Source organism: Ascaphus truei, chromosome 2, assembly GCF_040206685.1.
Source record: "Ascaphus truei isolate aAscTru1 chromosome 2, aAscTru1.hap1, whole genome shotgun sequence".
NCBI lineage: Eukaryota > Metazoa > Chordata > Amphibia > Anura > Ascaphidae > Ascaphus > Ascaphus truei.
Genome location: NC_134484.1, coordinates 95,628,336 through 95,655,779, shown reverse-complemented (window position 1 = coordinate 95,655,779; position 27,444 = coordinate 95,628,336). Strand labels below are relative to the sequence as shown.

Genomic DNA, 27,444 nt, shown 5'->3' with positions numbered 1-27,444 from the left:
GACGCGTTTCGTTCCGCAATGGAACTTTATCAAAGATAAAGTTCCATTGCGGAACGAAACGCGTCAGAGGACTACTCTGTGATGTACACTACCGACACACTTTATTGAAGTGTGGTCGGTACCGCAAGCCGGGAAATCTCCCGGCTTGCTAGTGGCCGCCCCTCGGCGTGCCGCGCGTCATAGACGCGCGGTCACGCGTCATCGGGAGCGTGCGCCCCCTGCACGAGTGTCCAGGGGCTCCCTGAGGGAGCCCTGGTGTCCCGCGATCGCGGGACAGCGGCAGGGGGTTCCGGGGGACCCGGCGGACCCGGCAGCGGTAGGGAGAGCGCCCCGATCGGAGGGCGCTCTTCCGCTGCTTCGGCGCGCGCCCGTCACACTCGGGCGCGCGCCAGGCTACTGCTGCGGCACAGAACGGGCAAATGCTCGAATAAACTGTGCCGCAGCAGTACAGCAACATGTTCCATTAAAGCTTTTTTATTATTCTACTTGATGGCTGATTCCTGATTGCAGTGACCGCCTTTCATTCATCTCTATTAGTTTTGAAAGAACCTAGACTGGTGGGGCTGTTAGAGTCTCCGGTAGATTGTTCCAGTTTTGGGGTGCATGGTAAGAGAAGGAGAAGCAGCCGGATACTTTGTTGAACCTTGGGACCATGAACAGTCTCTTGCAGTCTTTTGGAGTCACATCTCAAATGATAAGTGTTGCATGTGGTAGGGGGGAGGAGCTTGTTCAGATAGGCAGGTAGCTTGTCCAGAAAGTATTTGAAGGCAAGACAGGAAAGATGAACTTTGCGCCTTGACCCAAGTGATGACCAATCTAGTTCTTTAAGCATGTCACAGTGATGTGTGTTGTACAGATGCAGCAGCTGTTATTTTAAGGCATCACGGCGCCGTTTTCGTGTGCGCTGCTGTACTCCACACGGCATGAAAGCCGCCAATTGCCCCAGGCACACGTGTTTATCGCGGTTGATTTGTTTGCATTTTATGGATTGTGTGCAATTATATGCAATGAAATGAATGAATTGTAATGTGTACAGTACTGTGCTACTGTGCTACTGTGTCAATTTCAGGTGTTTTAAAGCCAGACCACTAAAATTCCATTTTATGCACTCGCCTGCACTCGCGTCTTAAGGCGGTACGGTTGGAAGTAATACCGCGCCATCACATGGGTATTCCGAGGTATAAACCACGTGATTTGTTAAAATAATGGCCGCTGCATCTGTAGTTGCATTGGAGAACAAAACGACATATTGTAGAGAATGTCAAGTTTGCTAAGGTGGTTTTGGGGTGCCGAGCCATATACTATGTCCCCATAGTCGATAATTGGCATTAGCATCTGCTGTGTGATACGCTTTCTGACCAGCAGACTTCGGGAGGATTTGTTCCTGTAAAGTACACCTAGTTTGGCATAGGTTTTGGATGTCAGGGTATCAATGTGAATCCCAAATGTTAAATGGGAGTCAAACCATATTTAAAACTAGTAACAGGAGTTTGGGAGGTTTTAGCGTTGGTTCTAATCTGGAGCTCGGTCATTGGAAGTTTTAGGAATTTAGCTTTGGTCCCAAATACCATTGCAACAGTCTTGTCAGTGTTTAAAAACAGGAACGAAACATGTCAGAGTTTGTGCTCACGTTATATGTATCTCCATTTTTGTTTATTACATCACCTTTTTCATTGATTGCGCTTGAGCCTTGATTTTTCACTCACCGGTTAGCAGTGCACCGCCTTCCTGCATCTCTGTACTCGACCTCTCATTACACTCTGTTTCTTATGCTCACCCCAAGGTTATCTCATCTATGCACCTTTCACCTATACACAGCCCTCTCCCATTTAAAACTTTACCCACAATCTCTTGCTACGTAAGGAACGCTCTTCCACTCTATGGGCCTCATGCAGAGAGCAGCGAATTTTAAAATTGGAGAGTTTAATAAAAAGTAGCTTTTTTGGAGAGTTTTATTCTCCATATGCAGAAATGTGCGAATTCTGCAATGTTTGGCATTAATGCGTGTGGCGAGTTAGAATTGGAGAGATGCGCGCTGCAGAAATGTGTTTAAAAAAATCGCGCATTTTTTTTTCCCTTTCCTATAGGCGGCGAGCTCCATGTAATTGCCAACTTTTCTTGGCGAGGCAAATACTAGCAAATCGCGCCATTTTCTTGGCGCGAACAGCCGCTAGATGCCGTTCGCGGCTCTCTGCATTAGGATATTTTTAAAACTGGCGAGATGTAGGTTCTCGCCAGCCGCGCGGCGAGATTTTGAAAACGAAAAAAAAAAATGGCGCGTTTTCCGTAACTCGCCATTTTCGGCACTTTTCTGCGCGAATTTCCCCAAAAAATGGCGAGATTTGAAATAGCGCTGCTCTCTGCATGAGGCCCTATATTCGTCAAGCATCTTCACTTTCCACATTCAAAGCCCGGCTGAAAATGCACCTCTTAAAAGAAGCAGCTCATTAAATGCTCTATTCTAACGCATACGAACTCCAGATGCACTTGACCTCCCCTGACTGCACGTCTAATAATGCACTTTTCACTCCTTGTGTGTAAGCCTTCCAACATAACACTTAGTTTGTAAGCTCTGTGGGGAAGGGTCTCCTTTTGTCTTATGTAGTCATTTGCCTGTTGCACTTATTCCCATTGTAATTTATTTACCTTCTATTGTGATGTTGTAAAGTGCTGCGTACACTGTTGGCACTCTATCAATTAAATTATACATACATACTTGGTACCATATAAAAATAGTCTGTCTCTCTCTCTCTCTCTCTCTCTCTCTCTCTCTCTCTCTCTCTCTCTCTCTCTCTCTTTAGCCTATGCTTATGAGTTAAACAAAGGCTGCTGTTTTTGCATATAATTAGCTTTGTGGATATCCAATAAAATCAAGGAAACTAACATCCGTTACTATTTTAGATAACATCAAGTTATTTAACCTGATTTAACAGAGCTTAGTGCATATGGACCTTTGTGACTGAAACTCTTCCAATAGTGAAAGGGTCACATTAAAGGGCCTACATATCACAGTATTTCTACTGTATGAAAAGTACATTTAATTTGTGAATCCACTGACGAAGTACGAAACGCATTTGGAAGGCCTTCTGGGACGTTCTGATTTTTGACCAGGCCTTGCTATAACACACTGGACCTCATCCTATAAGCAGCGATAAGCCCCTTATCACAAGCTTATAGCCAAAAAAGTCTACAGCAATTCACTAAGCCCCGATAACCTGGCGATAAGAGCAAAAATCGTCGGGGTTTTTTGCAGAGAAAAAAAAATTCGGCAAACGCGTGGCCACAAGCCACTTATCGCCGCTTATTACCAGCTTCTCAAACTCGCTCAATTCTAGTAGCCCCGATCAGCTTATCAAGGCTGCTCGCTGCTCTAGAATGGAGATTTCATCTCCAAATCGCCTCAAGAGGAAAAGTTGACAAGAAGGTGGTGAGAAGCTGCCGAGAAGCGGCGAGACATGCATTTTTCTTGCATCGGATTGATGCTGGGAGACTCTGGAGCTGATATCCATTAATATCACCACCGGAGACCCCGGTATGAATCAGATGCATGATAAATGCATTTACAGGCAACTTCATTACCATAGCGGCTAACCGCTAAGGGAATAAAGGGGTTAACCACCAGTGCCATGCTTATTGTGGGTAGCGGGGGTGGGTGGAGGTGGTATTTGGCCCTTGGTGGGTGTTTAGGCCTTTCGGGGGGCTTGCGGGTGGACTTAACCCGTTTATTACCTTAGCGGTAAATACCGCTAAGGTAATGAAGGGGTTAACCCCTCCCGCTACCCACCCTGTAGGCCTAAACAGCCATCCTTGGGGCCAATACCCCTTCACCCACCACTGCTACCCACAATAAAAAAAATACACACAACAACCCTACTAGCCACCTCTTAGGCCACCAAAAACCATTACAATATTTAATAAACAACAATACACAACTCACCTGTGCCCCCACATAAAACCATTATTTATTTTTTTAGACAGGATTAATACCACAGAACACCAGGGGTCCCCTGGTGGTTCCCACGTGTGTCTAGGAGCCCTGGCCTGCAGTACCATTCTTGTATTTAAAACATGGCCTACATTTCAATAAATACACCTCCCCCCTCCCCCCTCCCCCAAACACATACAGTACAGTAATGTGCAAAATAACTACTATCCAGATATGGATAATAGATTATTTGCCCATTATTAAACACAACATTAGCCAAGCAGAATAAATAAAGTAAATAAAATCCGTTCTACTTACCCCTACCAACATGAAGGGCATCCTCGTCAGCATACTGGAGGGCCATGTCCTCCGATGCCAGCAACAATACATTCAAAAATACAATCTAATGGGCCCTAACCCCTTAATCACCTTAGCGGTTAATAACCGCTATAGTAATTAAGAGGTTAACCCAACCCTGCCACTACCCATCCGGGAGACCTAACAACCCACCACAGACCCACTATACCCACCCTGTACCCATTGAGTGGCATTGTAATACATCATACCCATATAACATGGGCATGATAAGCTACTATAGCAGTCAATGGTCACCCTAATACAAAAGCATGAATGTCCAAAATACACAATAATAAAACAGATACAACAAAACCTAAACACACAGAAACAAATATTAAAAGCACTAGCCAACCAAGCAATTAACTAAATTAAACCACTAGCAAATCAATTAAAGAAATAAAACCACTAGGCATTCAATAAAATATTTTAAACCACCATGCAATCAATTACATAAATCATACCACTAGCCAAAAAATACATTTAATACCTAAAAGCAGTAACCAACACAACAATTTAATCATACCACCACTAGGCAACACATTAATTAAAACCAGTAGCCACCAAAATACATCATTAAATAAAATCGCTAACCAATCTGTAAAAATAAAAAAACAAGCCATCACAATTTAAATCAATTTAATCTAAACAATAAAAAGAAATTGAAAATATAACAGTCAAAAGAAGAATTGCATTTGCCAAAAATCGCATTGGCTCCCACTGTATTCATCTGTACCGTAAACAGGCACAGATTAATACATGAGCAGTCAATGGGCAATGAAAAACATAAAAAAGAAAAATCCCATCAAAAAACCTGTAAAAATAAAAGTACATACATTCAATATTTATCTTACCTTTAGAAGCATTGGCCCTCCGAATCCTGGTGAATCAGGAAGCTCATGTACGGTGACGTCACGAAACACAATCCAACACCATCCACCATGAAGATCCGGAAGAGGTAACCAAATTCTTCTTTCTTTAATCTTCCATCATCTTCTTCTTTCTTCATCTGTGATTATTTCTTGATTTTCTTTATCTTCTGTCTTTGTCTTCATCTGTTAATCCAATAACCCCATGTGAAATGGATGTTGACCCATCAACTTCTTGAGCTGAAATAAGACGTCACGGCCTTAAAAATGGTCTGTGACGTCACATTTTGGCGGCAAATGATTCACACGCCATCTGATTGGCTGTGAAAACCATGTGCCTTTTTTTTATGTGACGTCATTAAAGGGACTGAAGCCAGCCAATCAGAATGGCTGTGGTTCATTTCCGTTTAACATGACGTCACCAAATCCAACTTGAATGCTGTCACATGGTACTTCAGCCAATCAGATTGTGAGAACTATATCCCCAATCAGTCTCAAGAGAACTGATGGAACCTTTTTCAAGTGGCTTTCTACATAGTACAGTTTAGTACTTTAGCAATATCACCCTTTGCAATCTTTTGAATTATTACTGTGTGATCTGATTCCTTTATTCTCTCTCTCTCTCTCTCTCTCTCTCTCTCTCTCTCTCTCTCTCTCTCTCTCTCTCTCTCTCTCTCTCTCTCTCTCTCTCTCTCTCTCTCTTTCTCTCACTCTCTCTCTTTCTCTCACTCTCTCTCTCTCTCTACTGTACATATATATATATATATATATATGTAACACCTTCCCCCCCCCCCCCCCCCGATCGCAGATGGGGACCATATGGGGAGATCTACACTTGTGTTACCGGGTGTGGTGCGTTACCTGGTAGGCTCACAGAAGACCTGAATCTCCGCCACTGGGAGCCTGAGGTTACCTGATTCGTCGTACACAGCGCCTCCACCTGTAAGGGTTCCCACCTGAATGGGATGGTCCTCTTACAGGAACCACAATAATAAAATACGCACACAGTGTATGCTAATAACTGTTTACTATTGCTACTAATAATAACTCGGTACCCTGTACCACACAGATTAATGCGTATACACACACATGGACGTGCACCGGGTGCACACATCAACATAGGTATTCCCCAAAGTACCTTATGTCCAAACCCCACCCACGTGTGTTGGAGATAGCGCTATCCCTGGACGTGTTGGTGCACTCTTTATAGATACCTGCCCGGGGCTCCAGCCCGTGGGTGCAGCTATACCACTGGATTGGATCCGCCTGATCCGACGTGATGTCCTCCTACGCGTGGGGAGAATTCCAGCGTGGATAATATCACCACGGCTCCTCACCATCTGTACCTTGATGGGGATCCGCCGGCCGCCGGCAGGCCGCAGTTACTGCTTGGCGTGGCCTCCGAGAAGATAGTCTCTATAACTGAGGGGTCTGAGCCCAGACCCAGCAATCAGGCTGGGCGACACTGAGGGTGTCCTAACTTAACCAAATAGCTAAAGGGGCAGATCTCCTTACGTAGGGCCTGTCCCTAAAGCAACCACAAACTGGGGCAATGGTAACTTATCTGGGGCAACTAGGCCTAGTGCCAGGGGCTACTGCTCCCTGCACACACACACCCTAACTCACCCAGCTCCAACTGACATACGCAGATCCCGCGAAATGTATCTCTTTGCTCTTGCTGAGAATCCTGGCCTCTTATTGGCCACTATGAGGCACCTGGTGCCTGTCTCCCTAGGCCTCATGGGAGTTGTAGTCCCGCGGAGGCTATAGCTGCATTGGGGCCGCTTGCGTGCTCGTACTGTGCATGCGCGACTCGGAGCGCTCCCTTCTCCGGCCCCCACCCTTGCAAGCAGCCGGCGGGTCCGTCGCTGCCTCCGGCGGCACCCGCGACCGCGCTGCCCGCAAGGAGGGGGATCTCGGGGAGCTCAAGGGGACCGGGGCTATACACTCCTCCTGGTAAAATCCCAACGACCTCGCTTGGGTAGCAGACATATAACAGAGAGTTATATAATGAAAAATGCATTGCATAGGTTATACAGCAAATCACATGCACTTGTTCAACGGTACTCAACATCATCACGTTGATACCCGAGGCCAGGTCTCATAGTAGGGTACCCCTGACTGAATGAGTGACTGACTTCTGGGAGTCTTTTGGAGCTCATGATCGGGGGATACAGTCTCTAATCCCAAACCATCTCCTCCCCCTGGTAGAAGGAATAGTAAGGGGTCTTGCAAGACATTTGCCCGGCCATCCGCAGCATGGATGATACAGGCCAGGGGGTCTTGCCCCTTGCCTCGGTCCACCACATGGTGAATGGAGCACTCCATAGTGCACATGAAGGAGCAAATAATTACCAGAGCGGTCTCAGCACAGTCTTGGTTCACTCCAATAATCTCTTGAGTGGCAACGTCTTCTGGGGACATCACAATATCTACTGGCAGGTCCATGTCTTGGGACGAAAAAGCTTGAAGCTTCCTCTTGAAGGAGTAAGCACCGCGCATGGCCGCTGTACTGGATATCTTGATGGGGTCAAATGTGCTCTCTGGTCTGCAGAGATCTTCTAGGGGGGACACCTCCACCAGGACGCAATGACGAGGTGAGCCCATCTCCCGGGTGACCCTACCTTTGGAGCCACCATGCTCCGCGATCACCGGGGAGCTCACACCCGACACCCCTGGGGCAGTCAACTTACCCCTGTCGTCGTTGGCAGGTACTGATCCCAAGCCCGGGACCAATGGTACAGGGTCCGCAGTATAGGAGGCAATCAGCCCGTTGTCCTCAGATTCACTTGAGTGGTCCGCCGGCAGGCGCATCACCATGGCTGATTGGCTACTGTTGTCAGTAGAAGAGAATGGGGGGTAGAGACGCCTTACCCTTCTTTGGTTCACACATCTAGGGTTCCGGCATTGAAACCGACTCTGGAACCGATTCTGGAGTTGAGTCTGGAACCTCTGTTAGGGCACACGGGCCCTCCAAAACCTCCGCTCTTGAGGTAGGTAGATTATCAGCACTGACGGGCCCAGTAGAGAGGTTCGTTGCATCTTTCTCTGCTGGTTCCGAATGCTGCAGCAGCATGAGTTGCAGGAACTGTGCTCCGCAGCAAGCACTCTTGGGCCCCCAAGTCAGTTCTCCATCTGGAAAATCACATTTGCTACAAACACATCGTAGACACACCTGCCTGTCCACTTCTACCAACCGCATTTCTATTGGTAGAGGATAGGGGTCAAAGTCCATACCGCCATACTTATTCAACTCTTTTTGTAAGCACGGGCACAGAAAATAGGGCACTTTTTCTCGTCTTACTCGCCACACTCTGTATAACTGAGGGTGCAGTTCGCTGCATCCTGTACCTCCCTGCTGGAGAACATAAGTGGTGGACTGAGACTCACTGATGTCACGGGGGTGGGGCTCTGGTTCTCTCGCCAGACCCGGGCAGTTTACTGTAACGCATTGTAGCGCAGCCTGGCCGCCATTAGCACGTGCGCTCTCCTGACTTGGCGGGAGACGCCATTTTAGGTGGGACTCATTATTAGCCTCCCCGGATGCGGGAGTCAAAGAAACTGCTAGGTCAGGATAAATAAATGGGCATCCATTGATCAGACCCTCAGGCAGAGTTAGGAATTGGGGACCTTCTTCCTCGCTTATGGCATGGCCTACCTTGATTATCATGGCACTCCATTGACGGAGGGAATCATACCTTTGCCCTATGACCCATGCTTGCACCTATACAGGGAGTATGCGAACATGCGCCTGGATGTCTGACGCGAATGCGCAAGCAGGAACTCCGCCCACAACGACCAGGCAGTTTGGGGTCGGGCTAAGCTTTGTGGCCCATGCGTGGACCTCCTGCATTGAGGGCCCCCACATAGTGGAAAAATAAACTGCATTGGGGCTGCGTGCGTGCTCGTACTGCGCATGCGCGACTTCCTAATGGCCGCCGCAGCTCCCTAGTGTCTTCTGCGCATGTGCGACCACTGCGCATGCGTGCGCCTTTGTAATGGCGGCCCCCGCTAGCCGGGTGCGCTGCAGAGACTCCCAGGACTCGGAGCGCTCCCTGCTCCGGCCCCCACCCTTGCAAGCAGCCGGCGGGTCCGTCGCTGCCTCCGGCAACACCCGCGGCTGCGCTGCCTGCAAGGAGGGGGATCTCGGGAAGCTCAAGGGGACCGGGGCTACATATATATATATACAGCACTACTGTATCTTTGTATTTATAGGCAGTGTTGACTGTAATGGACATTAAGATTTATAATGTTGCAGTTTTTAACTATATATATAAATATATATATATATATAAACTGCAACATTATAAATCTTAATGTCCATTACAGTCAACACTGCCTATAAATACAGTAGTGCTGTTATTCTTCTATACAAACAGTAACAAATAACAGGAGTTTAATGAAATTGGAACATACTGTATTGACATTTTCTTATTGATTATTATTACTGCCATTTTTTTTTTTAATTGCAAAACATTTGTTAGCACTATTTTGAAGGGATGATGCGATAATCTCTGAATTTTAATTGAATATTCAAGGGGTATATTTATTAAGTTGTGCTCAGGCATAAAACACCTTACAGCGTATTTACTTGATTGAGCCAGACGGTATTTTATGGCAGGGGTGCGCAAATGGGGGGCATGCCCCCCAGGGGGGGCGCGATGGTTACAGAGGCCCTGCGCTCTCCCCCAAGGTTTTTAAATTAAATGCTGGGGGACTGCGCAAGGCCTCTCTAACTCACTTAACGTGATTCAGCCGGCTTCGGATGACGCGTCGCCATGGAAAGGCGGCGCCATGGAAACGCGGCATCAAAATCCAAGCTTTACATTCAAAATCCGTTCAGCGGTGTTAAATCCGCAGACGGATTGTTCCAGTTTCAATCCCAGCATATTAATCCAAAACTGCCATTGGATACAATCCGCACGGAATTTTAACAATCCAATTCGCGGATTCTGCAATCCGTTGGATGATGTTAAGAATCCTCCAACAGATTACGGAATCCACGGATTGGATTCTGAAAATCATCCAACGGATTTCGGAATCCACGGATTGGATTCTTAAATCATCTAACGAATTTCGGAATCCACGGATTGGATTGTCAGTGATAAATAAAAAAAATCTGGAAAGATGAATCGCCATTTTTTAAACTGATTCGTGAATATCCACCGACTAAAGGAACCGTCTGATCCGAAGCAAATCTAAATCCACATAAAAAATGTGCCCATCTCCACTTGTAAGTATAGGAAATGTTTGCACAATTAAATAAGTAACATCTGAAATTGGATATGGCATTAAGCATTGAGAAGTAGAAGATACCTGGTGGATACATGACACTATACCCCATATTTACTAAGTAGTTCTTAGCTATAAAACACCTTACAGCTTTTTCAAGTGAAGTCTTATGACAAAGCACCACTTAGTAAATAAAGCCAGGCTGCTGACAGGTTTAACAGGGTCCCAGGGCCAGTAGCTGAACGGTGGTGTATGGTAGTTTGGAGGGACTGGGTATTTAAATGACAGGGCGTCTGAGGGGCAAGTGAGGGGGGAGTCAGACCAGGTGGTTGAGGATTGTGTGTAAGGCAGGAGAGTTGAGAAACTGGGACCCACAGCTAGGACATGTATGCTTCCTGGGGGAGGGAAAGCAGCTGGTGACCAGTCTGAGGAAGCAGTGGGTGCCGGTCTACATTGAGAAGGAAGTAGAAAAAAACGTCTGAATAGCTCAAATGGCAATCTACCTAATGGCGTGTGCCTATGGTAAGCATGAATGGAGAATAGAGGAGCGTAAGGAGGGAGAGGGTGTTGGAGAGATAACTGCTAGCCAAACTAAGACAAGAACAAAGTCTGTTGCATATTGTGCAGTGTAATAGGGATCAGCCTGGAGTGTGCAGGTACTCACAATGAAGCCGTCCTCCGTTGCTCTCACTCTCTCTCCCCGTGTCACGTGTGTCGAAGGTAAGTGACGTCACTCCCCGGTGCGGGCACGATCCAAGTTAACAGGAAGAAGGTCAATGATCAATGCAGCAGCCGCACCAAAATACTGGCACTCACCAGGTAAAAGTTAAAAGCAGTGCTTTATTGAGTTTATATTAAAAATGGAACACTCAGAACAAACATAAATCCCAATATAGGTAGAAAGACCTTGAAAATTCAACAGTGACTATGCCATAACAGTGTGATATATAATATTATAAAAACCTCCAAACGTAGAGACATAAATCCATGAAATTCAAATCCTGCAGCCAAAGTCCTCAAAGGAGGGATTTCCACATCCCTCCAGAAAACAATTGAAGCAGTGAAAGGTTGGACGTTCAGATGGTGCGTGGTCCACGAGCCATCTGGACGATCAACCTTTCACCGCTTACATTGAGAAGGAGCAGAAGATGCTATGGGCGTCAGCGAAGGAGTTGCTAGCCTGTTGTGGGCCTGAAGGAACTGGGAGGGATGCTGGGACAGCAGAGCCGGTACTTTATCTGCTGCCCTCAGCACTCCCTCCTGTACCGTGCTGCATGTGGCACTCAATACCAGTAATTCCCACCCCTTTTGGGATAGGGTTATCACCTAGATAGTTTCAGCTTGTATACAATCCGTCACATCATTATCTTTTTTGTTTGGATCATCATGGCTTATAGTGTGTTGGTTAGGTTAGCTATGCGATTTGCCCCCCGAGTGCTGTAGCCAATTACCCCACATTTTTTTTTATATCTGGGGATGGTGCACCCTAGATAATCTGTAATCTTCTCTAGTGAAGCTATCTCCCATATTTTGTTTACGATAAGGACGAGAGATGGAGGGTCCGCACATTTCCAGTTTTTACAATGGCTCATTAAGTGGCAATACAAATATGCGCCATCAATTTTACCAGATGTCTGTTTATGGTTTCTAATGGCTTGCCCAGTATGCCGATAAGTGTCTCTTTAGCTATTTTCAGTCCAGTAACTATCTCTACTAGGGAGAAGCTCTCGTGCCATAGGTGAACTATTTTGGGACACGACCACCAGACATGAAGCATAGAACATGTGTGGCCACAATTCCTCCAGCCGAGGGGAGACACATCCGGATAGATTGTGTGCAGCCTCTGGGGGGTAGGATAAAAATGGTAAAGGACATTGTTTGAATTTTCATTAATAGTAATTCATATAGACGAGCGAGCTGTCGCCTTCCAGCTATCTCCATTCCACAAGGTCTAGCTCTTTCCTATCTCTGTTTCCTATTGGGCTCTATATCTTTTGAGCTCGAGTTTGCCGGGACCAGGAGGCCATAGATAGCAGAGGAATCACATCTGCTATCTGTGTCTGTGTCACAGAGGTCTTCAAATTGCGTTTTGGGGTTAGGAGTGTTAGAGTTTATATAACGTCAAATCTGCAAGTAGCTTAAGAATTCAGTTTGGGATTTCAAACTGATTTGATAGAAACTGAACTGTTAGACTGTGCCTCTGGAAATAAAGTGGTCGTATCTAAGCAAGTCTGCTGCCCTCTAAGTGGAAGCTTGTTTGTGTCCCTGGCCCTCGATGAACCTAGGGTGGTCTAGTACAAGGAGAGTAGTGATGGCAATTTTGCTAGATGGAAAGCTTTCCTGTTGATATTCCATAAGTGGCATGAGTGTCTCAATATAGGGTGGTTCAAGATAGTGGTTGGTCAATCAGATCCTGGGAGCCAGAGTTTTGAGAGAGACTAGGTGTAGAAAGATTCTAAGTCTACCCATATACAGATTCTTGGCTCAGAATGCCATTGGACAAGCTGGCCTAGGTGAGCTGTTTTGTAGTAATTCACAATCTGGGGTACCGCTAAACCACCTCCTAATCTCGGTCTATAAAATATTTACATTTTAACCCTTGACTTCTTATCATTCCATATAAAGCTATTCTTTTCCTTCTGTATTTTTTGTAGGGTAGATTGTGGTACCTGTATGGGTTGGGTGAGAAAAATATATAGTAATTTGAGAAGTGTATTCATTTTCACTGCCGCTATTCGGACAGTCCAGGATATGATGTAGTTCCTCCATTCCCTTTGGCCTCTGAAGGTTTTTTGAGCAAGGCTTCATAATTTGCTTTATATAGGGAGGAGATATTTGGCGTATTAAAAATTCCTAGGTATTTTGTCGTATCAATTTGACAGAGTGTCTGACGGTCTTTGTAAACTTGTAAGTTGGTACCCTCGGGCGACATAATGGTGCTTCCCATGCTTTTTTGTATTGTATTGTATGTCTTTATTTATATAGCGCCATAAATATACATAGCGCTTCACAGTAGTAATACATGTTGTAATCATATAAATAACAAATAATATAAATAACAGGTCATGGGAATAAGTGCTTCAGACACACTGTAAGAGTAACATTAAGGAAGAGGAGTCCCTGCTCCGAGGAGCTTACAATCTAATTGGTAGGTAGGGGAATGTATAGAGACAGTAGGAGGGAATTCTAGTAAGTGCGTCTGCAGGGGGCCAAGCTTTATGTATCATGTGTCCAGGATTATCCAAAGTGCTATTCATATGCTTCTTTAAGCAAATGTGTCTTAAGGTGGGCCTTAAAGGTGGATAGAGAGGGTGCTTGTCGGGTATTGAGGGGAAGGGCATTCCAGAGGTGCGGGGCAGAAAGGTTTAAGGCGAGAGAGGGCTTTAGATACAAAGAAGACATCCTTGAGAAGAACGCAAGAGTCGGGATGGTGCATAGCGAGAAATTAGGGCTGAGATGTAAGGAGGGGCAGAAGATTGTAAAGCTTTAAAAGTGAGGAGGAGAATTGAGTTTGAGATGTGGGATTTGATCGGAAGCCAGGAGAGGGATTTCAGGAGGGGAGACACTGAGACAGATTTAGGAATAGATTGTAGGGGAGACAGGTGAGAGGCAGGGAGGCCGGACAGCAGGAGGTTTCAGTAATCGAGACGGGAGAGAATGAGGGCCTGAGTCAGAGTTTTAGCAGTCGAGTAACAGAGGAAAGGGCGTATCTTTGTGATATTACGGAGGAAAAAGTGACAAGTTTTAGAAACATTTTGAATGTGAGAGGAGAATGTGAGAGAGGAATCGAATGTGACCCCTAGGCAGCGTGCTTGGGCTACTGGATGAATGATCGTATTAGGGCCAGGTTTAGGAGGAAGTATAAGGAGCTCTGTTTTTGCCATGTTAAGTTTCAGAACCTGGTGAGTCTGACATCTATAGGAGCCGCGCTGGCATCGATCATCCATTCTCTTGTCTGCATCCGGATCGTGGCTGCGCAGGAAGTGCGTCACTCACCGCTGGAGGGGAAAGCACAGCCGGGAGCAGAGGGGATGGATTATCGTGAGTAGCTACTCCATCCGTGAGCTTTCGCATCTGCAGCCGCTCGCCATACACTGGAAACGGGTCTGTATGCAACTCTTACCCCATACCTCTATGAGGCTTTTTTCCTGCTAAACTTACCTAATTATTCAGACTACACAGCCACGGGGTGTTATCCTGGAGTCATCAGACGGTTTCTCTTGGTAACTGATATTCCAGAGAGACATTTTTGTAATAAGGTCTCCACCACATAATAGTAGTGTGGTCTCAAGATCACGTCTTGGGGCGGTCACTGCCCACGAATATTGCTCCCAGTGCTCTGTAGATTAGTTCTAGCATCAGGTGATCCACAGGGATATCGGGTAGATAGGCCTCCAATAATGTTTTTATATGTCTATAACTTGTCAGGGCCAATGTTGTCTGGCACGTTCCTGATGCAGAGGTTCCTGCGCTGCAATCGATTCTCCGTGTCTTCCATAGCATCTCTCAGGTAGGAGAGTTGGTCTGCATGATCACTGATCTTTGTCGGCTTCCCACTGATGCTGAGTGAGTTCATCCACCTGCCATTCCATAAAGTCCATGCGGTCGCCTACTTCTTTAATTCCGCAACTGTGGAATGCAATTTTTGTTTAATGGCCTGGAGTTGCTTATGTCCTTTCTTGTCAGAGGGCTTGTGTCTTTCTCCTCAGAGCTGAGTTCTACTTCTGGGTCGCCACATGTGGAGCCTCCATCTTCTGCGTCTAGGCTTTTTAGTGAAGAAATTCGGTGTCCCGTGTGGGCATCTTTTTTGTTTTGCATTTCATCCCGGTGGTTTAGGGAGTCAAGCGAGAATACTTTGTCTCAAAGCTTTCTGCCCATATATCTGTCGTGTACGTGTTTCTCTCTCCCCTGGCAGCAGAGCTCTGAGTCCATGCCCCTAGAAAACGTGCATGTGGCCCCCAGTTTTAATATTTGGTATATTTAATGACAATCTGGTAACAGTGCAACTCCATATGACACCTTCATGTGCTGGAAGACACCTTACAGCCTGTTCAAGAGAATGCGTCATAAGGTATCTTCTAAAATAGCCCCACTTGGTAGTTTTGGGTCTTTCTGTAATATTTCTCGTGTGCGACTACATTATTATTATTATTATTACTTATTTATAAGGCACCATGATGATCCAGATTTATTTATCACATCATTTTATTATCCTTACATGATGCAACATTCGCAAGTATTACATTAACACAAACTGGTACTGGTGGAGAAATATCTGCTTTCAAGTGTTTACCATTTTGGTTGCAAAAATTTCATTACAAACCTATCAATATACTTAAAAATACAGCATTTATAGACCAAGTAAAGCTGATTGGGGAATTATTCTTAAAAAAAAAAAAAAGCCCTTATTTAAAACTGGTGAATGAAAAATTCTATTTTTTTTGTTTCTGCAGTAAGTAAAATAGACTGTAGGGAACCTGTGGTGATAAAGTTGATTTCTTTTTCCTGTGTACTAGTTGATTGTTATTCAGTGGCATTAGGTTTCGTGTGCTTGCAAGATTTACATTACATATACTGTGTAGAAAACTTTTGAGTGTGAAATTACTACTTGAAGTGACAATTTCATTTGCACCAATCTGAAAAATAAGCCACATCTTCTCTGTAGAGAAAATATTATTATCATAGTTTTATTTGTGATGCACTTTTAGGGAGGGTATGGAAAAGAGGCTGTATATGCTTCAACATGCTATGGTTAAGATAATGTTTCATATGTAATATGTATCTATTTTTATTACAGTAATTATATGTAAAGCATATTGCAGTAGCTATGTATTTAACTATATATAGTGATCTAAGTGATCTGGGGGGGGGTACACTCCTAAGTGATCTGGGGGGGGGGTTGTACACTCCTAAGTGATCTGGGGGGGGGGTACACTCCTTTGCTGGTTACACAGGGGTTTTGGTGCTAAACATGCAGGTAACAGGAGGGCGGAGGCTCTGCGGTGGTGTAGGGAGAGCCAGGACAGGGACAGGGGTTGAGACAGATTACCTTGATCTGGTCATCTCTGGGTGGTTGCAACGCCTCTAGCCAGTAGGGATCCTCTGGGTCTTCAGAGGAGGGACCCGCACTGACACTCTTCATTCACCAGAGACAGGGATTCCACAAAGCAGGATCTTTCTGTAGCTTTATTCCAGTGTCACAGCACAGCATCACACAGCATTGTCTCTTTTGCATGCCTAGGCCCTATTCAGCATTCTCTGCCATCCTGCTCTTAGCAGCATAATTCCCCTCCCTCATTACCCGGGTGTACTTCTCTGTACTGCTGCGGCCAAGTTTATTCGAGCATTTGCCCGTTCTTGACCGCAGCAGTAGTCTGGCGCGCGCCGGAGGGTGAAGCAGCGGAAGAGCGCCCTCCGATCGGGGCAGCTCTCCCTACCGCTGCCGGGTCCGCCGGGTCCCCCGGAACCCCCTGCCGCCGTCCCCCACATCGCGGGACACCAGGGCTCCCTCGGGGAGCCCTGGACGCGCGTGCAGGGGGCGCAGGCTCCCGAAGACGCGTGACCGGGCGTCGGTGTCGCGCGGCACGCCGAGGGGCGGCCACTAGCAAGCCGGGAAATCTCCCGGCTTGCGGAACCGGCCACACTTTAATAAAGTGTGTCGGTAGTGTACTTCTCTATCAGCTCAACTCAATAACTGACTCTCCAACTCATCTCACTAACTGATAACTTAATTTAGGAGGTATGTCTCAATTTGAACATCTCAGGGGAGTGTCTCTAACTTGGAATCATTACAAGACAAAGCCGGATACAGATTGGCCCACACACAGCAGGGGGCGTTCCAACCACTATCCACCCCTTTGATTGACAAACCTCAGGTTGCAAAGCCCGCCCTCGAATATGGCTACATATTCAAGGCTGAATACACATACAGTCCTTTTTGAAGGAATTAACCTTTCCACTGCCTGTTCTAACAGGACTGACAGAGGAAAAGTCTCAGACAAAGAAGTAACTGCCGGGAGGCCATGTTACATTCTCCCTCTAGTAAAACCCCAACCGTCCCGGGTTGGGACTACATCAGGTATAACCTTACCTGGCTGTGCAACACTTGTAAATTCAACATGAGCTGAAATGCAACACTGTACACTTCAGCTAACAAGACCCAAATAACACTGCATATCACAGACACATGATACAACATGACACACAGTGAATGAACAGAACATTTACTACCTCTGTAGTAAGAGAAAGGCATCAATAATAATGAGCTGGGTCAGGCTTCCTGACCAAGTTACCATTGTCATCAGGTACTTTCACAGAATAGCACCTGCGTTTACCATATTCTGATAAATGCTCCACCCTGTCTAGGTAGATATCTCGGCCTATCATCCATAATTTTAGAAGTCGTGGAGCTCTATCTAGATCCACATAAGCGGGATCTCTTGCATATGTCCCAAGGTGGGCAATAATGGCATCTTTCACCCACTCTAGGCGGTGAGTTTCTACATTTCGCATCAATTTCTCAGGAAGATATGGAAACTCATATCCCATCTTCCTAAACCTGTGCACTATTACCTGAACTGCACGGCTAAACTTTATTAGGCTCCTATCAGTGGCGGTGCCAGGTAGCACCCAGAACAGAGGACCATCCCACATAGGAGTTCCTTCTGCCTCCTCTCTAACAGGAGACAGCACATTTTCAGAATTTGATAAGCACATCCCCTCATCAGCACAATCCCCCCACTGAACAACACCCTCCAAAAGTGACACAGGCATATTGGACAATAAATCATAGTGTTCATTTGGAGCCACGAGACTCACTGGTGTCAAAGTCCTGGGGTCAGGGGTCGTATCTTGGGACTGTGACTGATGGGGAAGGCAGGGCAGATGACTCAGGGACTGGGGCCGCCAGTGACAAGGGGGCCTCATCAAAGTCTCGAGGGGGCACACTCAGGGAATTCTCCCTGGGAGGAGCAATGGCACAGTCCTGGGTCAAGTTAAATTTGCCCCTCCCTTTGACCTTAACGTAGCTACAGCCAGCTCTTGGGCCAGGCGAGCGGCTCGGGCTTCCTTCCTCTCCCTACAGCGTAGGAAGAAAGGATCGTTTGAATCAGTAGCACTCACCGGAGCGGCCTGGATATCAATGGAACTCACCCGGCCGGGTGACTCAACAGCCTTCTCGTCTCCCGGTGGTGGAGCAGCAACGTTAGCAGAGTGGATGCAGTCATCAGGGGTGGTGCCGGCCGGCACTTCTCCCGACAGTGGACTCTGCAACATCATCTCGTCATAGTGGCGTTCCGCAGCTCTCATGAAGGAGATGGCGCGAGCACGGGCCTCGCTCTTCTCCTGCTGGCGCCGCAGGTACAGCTCTGCAGCTTTCTGGGCTTGATCCCAGCGGGGATCTGAAGATAGAACAAGCGACTCCCCGCCATCGGCAGCAGCAAGTCTGGTCACAGCAACATTGGGTACGTGGGCGGTATCGGCTGATACCTCTGTGGTGGCGGGAACAGCAGGCTCGACGGAGGGTTCCTCCCTGTTGGAGCGGCTTACCGGAGCAGCAGTAGAATGCACCTCACAGTATGGGAGTGAGGCGGTACTGCAGGTCTCGGCCGGCAGACCACTCAGCGCCGCTGGCACAGGCGTAGACGAGGATGGCTCCGGAGATGGGAGGATCAGGTATTCTGTTGAATGCGGTTACCCAGACAGTGGGCCCAAGCAGGGAGCCTTCCTTCTGGCCGCCATGCCGGACGATGGAGAGGTCCATGCTTGACCTGGATAAGGGGTAAGTTGACACCACTTATAGGTCTGGATAAAATAATTCATATACCATCACGATGTAATGGTGTGCAGTGTCGTCAGCAGAGCTCTGAACCAACTGGGACAACTTACGCACCAGGGTGTATAAGGTGCGCAGCTCCCCAGTGCTCATAGCAAGGTCTGGTTCGGCGGGCCATCTATCCTAGCCCGCAGATAAGGCACACCACAAGCGGAGCAACTTCCCAGCAGATGAAGTGAGCCCCCTGGGTAGTCACATAACGGGCAGATCCCGAGCAGTTGGTTCTCACGGAAGCCCCTAATGACTAGGACTCCTCCGGTCAGTTCATAGATCTGTCCTTGGTTCTCCATAGGTGTAGGCAGCTGACAACAGTAAAGGCACAACTGCTGTCTCTGGAGTACACATGTATCTGGCTCCTCACTTCCTGTGTGCTCCTTCAAGGCACACCCAGCTCCTCCCTCTGGTAAATAGTATAGTCCAATCCAGAGCAAGCAAAGGGGAAGGGATTTCAGTGGGTCCCGCTGTTTTCTGCAAACTGTAGGTCAGCAAAAGCTTGCAAGTGGATGCAACTTTTGCAGATGAGCACATGTCTTCCCTGGTAAGGCGGGAAGCACCATTTTGAGGTAGATAAGAGTCCATGCGGCCCCCAGTGATCAGGAGCCGCCATTTTAACGCACAAAGTCCATCACCACGCGGTCTCCTTTAGAGCAAAAACCACCAGGCGTGACCCACTTTCTTCCATAAGGGGCCATGCAAAGTAAAGCACAATTTTCCTTTCCTTGCAGAGTACCACGCGCCCTGGGGTAGCTTCAGGGGGCGCCTCCCGAACCATTACAGCAATAGTCCTGTTAATGCCTGGGTGCACAGGGGTCTCTGATCTCACCGCAGAGGCCCTGTCCCCATCTCCCCATCACAACATTGGGGATTACAGAAAGGTATCGATAGCCCCCCAGGGAGTCGCCCCAACTGCAGTGCCAGGATGGGCCTGCAGGCTCCCTGGTGTAGCTTCAGGGGCCCGATATTCCCCATCTTTTTCCGGTTTACTCAGGATAGGCAGGGTACCATGCTCCCTGAGCCATAGCCCCCTCAGGGAGTCGCCCCAAACCTATTACCTTTTCAGGGTGAGCCCCTCCCTGGGGAAGCTTCAGGGAGGGATCCCCTCTGCAAAGTCTGTAAGCTACTGGCAAAGTCTCTGACACCGCTGTGTGGTTCACCTGCCTCTGAAAACCTGTCCCGTTGGTAAAGCCTGTCCTGTCCTGGGGAGCAGTTCATCTCAGCACTCCAACTGTAACCCTTTTATCCCATCCCCCCTAAGTTATCTGGGGGGGGGGGTACACTCCATTGCTTGTTACACAGGGGTTTTGGTGCTGAACCTGCAGGTAACAGGAGGGCTGAGGCTCTGCAGTTGTGTGGGGAGAGCCAGGAAAGGGACAGGGGTTGAGACAGGTTACCTTGATCTGGTCATCCCTGGGTGGTTGCAGCGCCTCTAGCCAGTAGGGATCCTCTGGGTCTTCAGAGGAGGGACCCCCACTGACACTCTTCATTCACCAGAGACAGTTATTCCACAAAGCAGTATCTTTCTGTAGCTTTATTCCAGTGTCACAGCACAGCATCACACAGCATTGTCTCTTTTGCATGCCTAGGCCCTGTTCAGCATTCTCTGCCATCCTGCTCTTAGCAGCATAATTCCCCTGCCTCATTACCCGGGTGTACTTCTCTGTACTTCTCTATCAGCTCAACTCAATAACTGACTCTCCAACTCATCTCACTAACTGATAACTTAATTTAGGAGGTATGTCTCAATTTGAACATCTCAGGGGAGTGTCTCTAACTTTGAATCATTACAAGACAAAGCCGGATACAGATTGGCCCACACACAGCAGGGGGCGTTCCAACCACTATCCACCCCTATGATTGACAAACCTCATGTTGCATGGCCCGCCCTGGGATATGGCTACATATTCAAGGCTGAATACATATACAGGCCTTTTTGAAGGAATTAACCTTTCCACTGACTGTTCTAACAGGACTGACAGAGGAAAAGTCCCAGACAAAGAAGTAATTGCCGGGGGGCCATGTTACATATGTATATATATATGTAACTCCCCTTCTATGGGGTTACTAGCCCGATAGTATATGCTGGGCCCTACCCTGTGTTGCCATAGGGATACTGATATCACCAGGGAGTATTTAGGATAGAAGGAAGGTTCTGGAAGGGCAGGTACCTGGAGGACAAGAGGAGAGAACCCTCAGGGAGTGTAGATAGGGATATGTCCATGAAGTAATAGATGAGACCAACCCCCCCCCCCTCCCCTTATTTATTATGTTATACACAGGGACAGAGCCCTTTAAGTTAGGATCCCTGAAGATGGCTTTTAAAATCAAGCAGGTCCCAGGGAGGGGAGACCGACATGCCACAGAGGGACCCAGGCAGTGAGGGCTCCCGGGTGTCAGCTGATCGGCTCTAACGACAAATCCATAAACGTATTCTTTTCAGCCTGTGTGGAGGTGGCAGTTCCCACACAGAAAAGGAGTGTAATCTTCACCTGCATAGAACTGGCAAGGATCCAAGTAAGGGCCCAGTTTTAGTGAGGTATAATGGACAATGCTCAGTTGGGGGAGGGACAATTCCATTAAAGTAACCAAGCAGATATACCTCCCTCTGAGTCTTAAGAGTGGGCACTGAAGGAAGCACAGTAATCATGAATAACCACGAGAAAATAGTACAACGTTGTTGTATGTGTTTGATGTGTTCCTGTGCCTGGGGACATGAATATTGACTGATGTTGAACTACAAAAGTTCCTGGCGCCAGGATTTTAAAAATGCAGACCCAGCAATATCCTACTTGTAGTATAGGAATAGATAGAGAAGATTCTTCTCTGCCAGTGCTCAAAGTGGAATAAATAGCTTCTCTTAGGAAATAGTTAATTATTAGTTTAAATTGCACCTTTTTATTGTTGGGGGAACCAGGAAATGTATGAGGAGTAAACCTGTATAATAGTCAAAGAGCAGTGGATGCACGAAACGCGTCAGAGTCCTTTCTCAAGATGATTTTTTCTTTTTAACAATTTGTCTTTGCTGTTCATTGATGTATATTAAATTAAAAAAAAAATTGCATTGAAAATCGTTATTCAGCTTCCGCCATTCTTCCTGCTTCCGGAACGCATGAGGCACCTGTTGGCACGCTGTGCACCGCCATTTTTTTCCCCTATCCAGGGTGATCTTCTACTTTTATATCCTACTTGTAGTTTTTTTTTAAATAAATCAGTTCTGTATTATGAGAAAATTCTTTCTGAATTACATTTTTATTGTATTATAATGTAACAAGCATTTTCTGTTTTTATAGCAACCATTTACATAGTCACATCCCCTTCCTCTTCTGACTCTGGCTTACCCCTTTTTGAGCTCTGACCTTTCTCTAGTAGTGCACCAATTGCATCCAGTGACTGCCTGGTCACATGATCTTCCCCACAGAACTTCGCATCTTTGGTCCTCTTCTGCTTCACTGAACCCTGAGCCGAATCTTCGCCAATCGATCACTGACGAACGGATCGATCGGCAGCTTAGTAATTACTTATCATTGTGTGGATTGTATTGATGCACATATTGAATAGAGAAAAATGTCAAAACAAAAAAACGGCAGCTTGGACTGCTGCTTTTAAAAAAAATGCCACCTTTAGGCACTTACCTGGTGCCACCCTCTTCCTCCAGCGCCGTGCCGTCCCATTGCCATGGCAACGTTACACTGTGTGATGTCAAATTGCCAGCTGCGCATGTGTGATCGGTGCTTGCAGCCCAAAATTCTGCCGCTCCAGGCCCAGGCCTATAGGGCCTAATGAGAAATCTGCCATTGTATACTGTATATACCACCAGTAAATGTTTCATATGCCTAAAAGATAAACTGTTCATGCAATGTCTTTATACATAATGTATAACCCTGTTCACTTAATGTACAATAACCATGTATTTGTAACCATGAACATGTCATCATAACTCTGTGCCCAGGACATACTTGAAAACGAGAGGAAAGGCCGCGCTTATAGTCCCGGCGGCGGTGACACAACATCTTGTCAATACAAATTTATTGAATCTTTCGCATGCGCTTATAGTAGGAGCGACGGCCTGGTCGCGATCGCTGTAAGTCAATTACATTTGACATTTCAGCGACCGCAGCGTGATGTCAACATCGCCGTTGCAAGGACTATAAGCGCGGCCTAACTCTCAATGTATTTCTTCCTGGTGTTATATATATATATATATATATATATATATATATATATATATATATATATATATATATAAAAGAAGAGCATTAATGGCATGCAAATTCTTGTGAAAAAAATAGCAAAAGTTTAATATACAGTACAGGTGAACATTTCTGCTCTTTCTGAAGCCTTTCTCAAGATATAAATATTTTAAAGATAGGAACACAGGTTCAAAAGCCAAACTTCACAATTTGTTCTGAAAATGTGTCCACTCTCTCACCTATTATCAGATTTAGTTACTCGATTTAAGTAATTATTTTAGTATTGTACTTCTTGTGTTTTATCTATGCAGAAGTTTCTTGGGTGGCGGTGCAGCTGCCTTTGAAAAAATTCCACCCAAGAAACTTCTGCATTGAACACCAACCCGGTAGGAGCACGCCCCACAGCACCTGGATCGCAAGAGACCTGTGAGTTTCCTTTCTCCTGTTTGCACTGTACCTATGGCCTGTGACACCCATACGAAGTATACCTTATATAGAGGTTAGTGGGAGTCCACAAAGAGTGGCTGTAAGGGTTGCTAGTGACAAGGATACAACCACATTAAGCCTATGTGATTTGGAATTATTTCATTGTTTGCATTGCGTGGCCGTTTCCTGTGAGCATTGCATAGGAACACTGGCTCCTATTCCTTCACCTTGTGTTTTATCTAGGCATTATGAGTAAAGCTTGTCTTATGGTTTTTAAAGTGGTCTGCTATTTAGTAAATCTCGAATTTATCGGCACTTCTCTTTGTATACCGTACAGTCATGTGTATTTGATATTTATATACAGTAACTAGCTTCTCTGTTCCCTCTAGTATCTCACTATGGTTATACATTTAAATTGAGTGGCTACATGTGGAGCGTCTTTTCAACTAAATTGAATCGTTTGAGCAGGAATCATATTGCTCTTCTCCATGTTTATAATCTGTCTGAGATCCTCTAGCTCTTTGCAAACCATTTGGACATGGAGTTGTGCCAGGTGGCCTGAGGGAGCCTTCATCAGCCAATGGTCTAGATAAGGCATGACAAATATTTTGGTTTGGCAATGTTTTGCTGCTATCACTGCCATTTCTTTGGTGTTCTCTGGTTCCCTGATGATTTGGGAACAAAAAAACAACAACAGTATTTAATACAAGCCCTGACCGCGTTGATCTTGCAGTACCAGTTCAATAGCACAGTTGAGCTATAGATGTTGAATAATCTGCCTTAATTTGATCACTTTGTTTGGGTCTCTTGGCAGATAAACTCCCTGAAAGGGCTGCCCAAAATTGACAGGAATTCTCATGCATAACTGTGCTCTATGATCTGAAGGACCCAGGAATTTTCTGTAGTATGGGTCCAACAGTCGAGAAACTTTGCCACTCTGCCCCAACTGTTGCCTAACTGGGGCCCACAAATCTTCATGAACTCTGCTTCTTCAGCCCGTCCTGGCTGATGCTTTATCTGAGCTCGGCCTTGTAGAGTGGCTGGGACTGCTGATGCTGCCCATCCGAGTTTCTGTTAAGAGGTTTCTGTTGTAGTCTATGGGGTCATGAAATATACATATAGATGGTCTCAAAGGATGTTTTAGACCTTTTTTTGGTGTGGTAGGAATTGACCTTTGTGTTGGAAAGCCTGGTAAGGATGTTATGTAAAGCTTCTCCAAAAGGATAAGAACTGTTATTAGCCAGTTTGGAAGGTGTCTGCCCTCCCTCATCCCCCCCCCACCTCCACCCCCACCCCCACCTCCACCCCCACCCTCCCAAAGAAGCACACTCCTGGCGGCTACTGCATACGCTGATGATCTTGCTGTAAGTTGGATGAAACCCATAGATGCATCACTACGGAAATCCCACAACAATCAATGTATGGAAGTCCCTGTTTCAATTTGGTCTTCCAAATTAGAGCTCTATATTTTCCGTGTTCTGGATATACTGGTCATAGCCATAGCTGGTTTCAGAGTGGTGTATTGATTCTGCACATGCCTTCAATTTGTTGTTCCATTGGTTCTTTAAAAGAACTATCTTCTAAAAGGATGGTCATCTGCCTTGCTATCCATACAATTACCGCTTTCACCTTAGGAGGATGACTCCATGTTTTGGAGTCTTCTTCCTGGAATAGGTACATCTTAGTAAAGCATCTTGTCACATTGCCACGTCTTTCCACCAATTTCATTTCAGAGCTGATAGCACCTTGAATGGAGCTGTGAACTGGGAAGAACCTAGCCGCTTTCCTGAGGCCCAGAAATGCTTGATCCAAGACCCCAAATTCCTACTTAGGGTTTTCAATGTTAAATGTAGTGTGCATATTCTTAATAAATCTTTCAATTGAATCCACTTTAAATGCCCCAACCTCTTCCTGGATCTCCACTTCAGAGGATGATCTCTCATCCAGCTCAGAAAAGGCCGTCTGATCCTGAGAGTCTACTGACACTTAAGATCTGGAACGATTGACAATAGTCTGGGATCCTACTTTCTCAAAGATTGCACAAGAGGATTTTTTACTGTCAATTAAGTTATTTAAAGGAGACGGGGTGTCTTCTTCCGTAATTTTCTTAACAGAATCCGTACACAGCCTCTTAGGCAGAGAGGCTGGTAATGACACCACAGGTAGCACAATATTTAGATTTTACGGCTGTTTCTTGGGTATAGCAGCCTGAGAGTCCAGCTGCGGCTGCTCAGATTTTTGTTCCCCTGAAGTAGATGGGACAGAGATTTTTTTAAAAGCAGAAATGCCAATATAGCTGCTGGAAGAGCAGACTAATAATGCAGTGGTAGCTAGCATTGCAAAGCTGCCAACAATGGGGTGCAGACAGGCTGCTAGAGTTTCAGGGAGTAGCTGCTTGGAAAGCTGTTGTGTTCCAGAGGCAGTTGCTGCTTGTTCAACTTTGCCAAGAGGCAAATAATTCTGTGCAAAACCCAGATACTGCAACAAAGTGCAGTGGCAAAGGGTAAGTTTTAAATACCGGGCTGTCCTGCCTCCGTGCTCCTCCAGCATCCAACATGACCATAAATGATGTCAGCAGCCCTCCACGTGACCAGAAATGAGAGTAGCGACACACCATGTGGCCAGAAATGATGTCAACGGGCGGGGTCTCTCCAGGACGCTGGGTCCATGAGGTTGAGGCTACAGGAGGGGAATCATGCATCCCAGACCACCAAGCGATCAACCCTGTGCTTGGCTCCTAGTTCTTTTACACAGCTAAAGGATCCCATGAATAGGACCCTAGCAGGGTAGGTACTGTAGTCAGTCCCTTGTAGACAGTTTAAAAGCAGCCAGAGGATGCTGAAGAAATAAATAATACCGTTGTTGTAAAAGTGTGAAAGAACTTGTGCTAGTGATTTAAGAATATTCAGTTATAAAATGATGTTCCCATCAGTGGAAAATATATCGCCTTGGTAGTCATGGAAGCAAGGAGGTTGTTAGTACGCTATATTTGTTGCTGTCATAGAGTATTATGTGGCAAGATAGTAGATACAAAGTACCATACGAGATTAAACAAATATACATATGCAATTAACATACCTTCATACAGTATAACAAAATAGCATGTTCTTTAAATGTATCTCAGCACAGATACCCTAAGCAAGGATATCCTGCTCAGAAGAGCTTAAAGGGATCAGGGACTTAACTGGAAAGACAAGGGATCTGGGTTGGAAAGTAAAGAAGATGCTCAAGCTGTTTGTTGATCATTTTCTACATTTCTTATACTATATACAGTACTGTATTTTGCCTCCAATGCAAGCAATGAGTAATGTCTTTAAATGAACCTCACGAGTGTTGCAATTACGGCTGCACTTTTTCACATGATTATAAGCCTTCAGACAGCATTGGAGGTGATTAGGGAATATATTTGAAATTAGGTGTACCTGGCTACACAATGCAATGCTCATTCATCTCTCAGAATAGAAGCTCATGTCACACACGTTCAAGTCACTACTGTAAATTAAAAACCAGCAGCTTTCTAAAGACTGAAACGTGTGATTAATGCTCAGGCTTACAAGGTGCCCGTTATCCAACCATACGGCATGCAATTATGCTGTCAGGATCTACAATCTCTCATTT

General features: G+C 46.1%; 1 protein-coding gene across 2 annotated transcripts in view; it reads left to right on the top strand.

Annotated features, from left to right (window-relative positions):
* The window catches only part of KCNB2 (potassium voltage-gated channel subfamily B member 2), a 325,087-nt gene that overhangs the window by 223,543 nt on the left and 74,100 nt on the right, over positions 1-27,444 (top strand). The window lies entirely within an intron of this gene.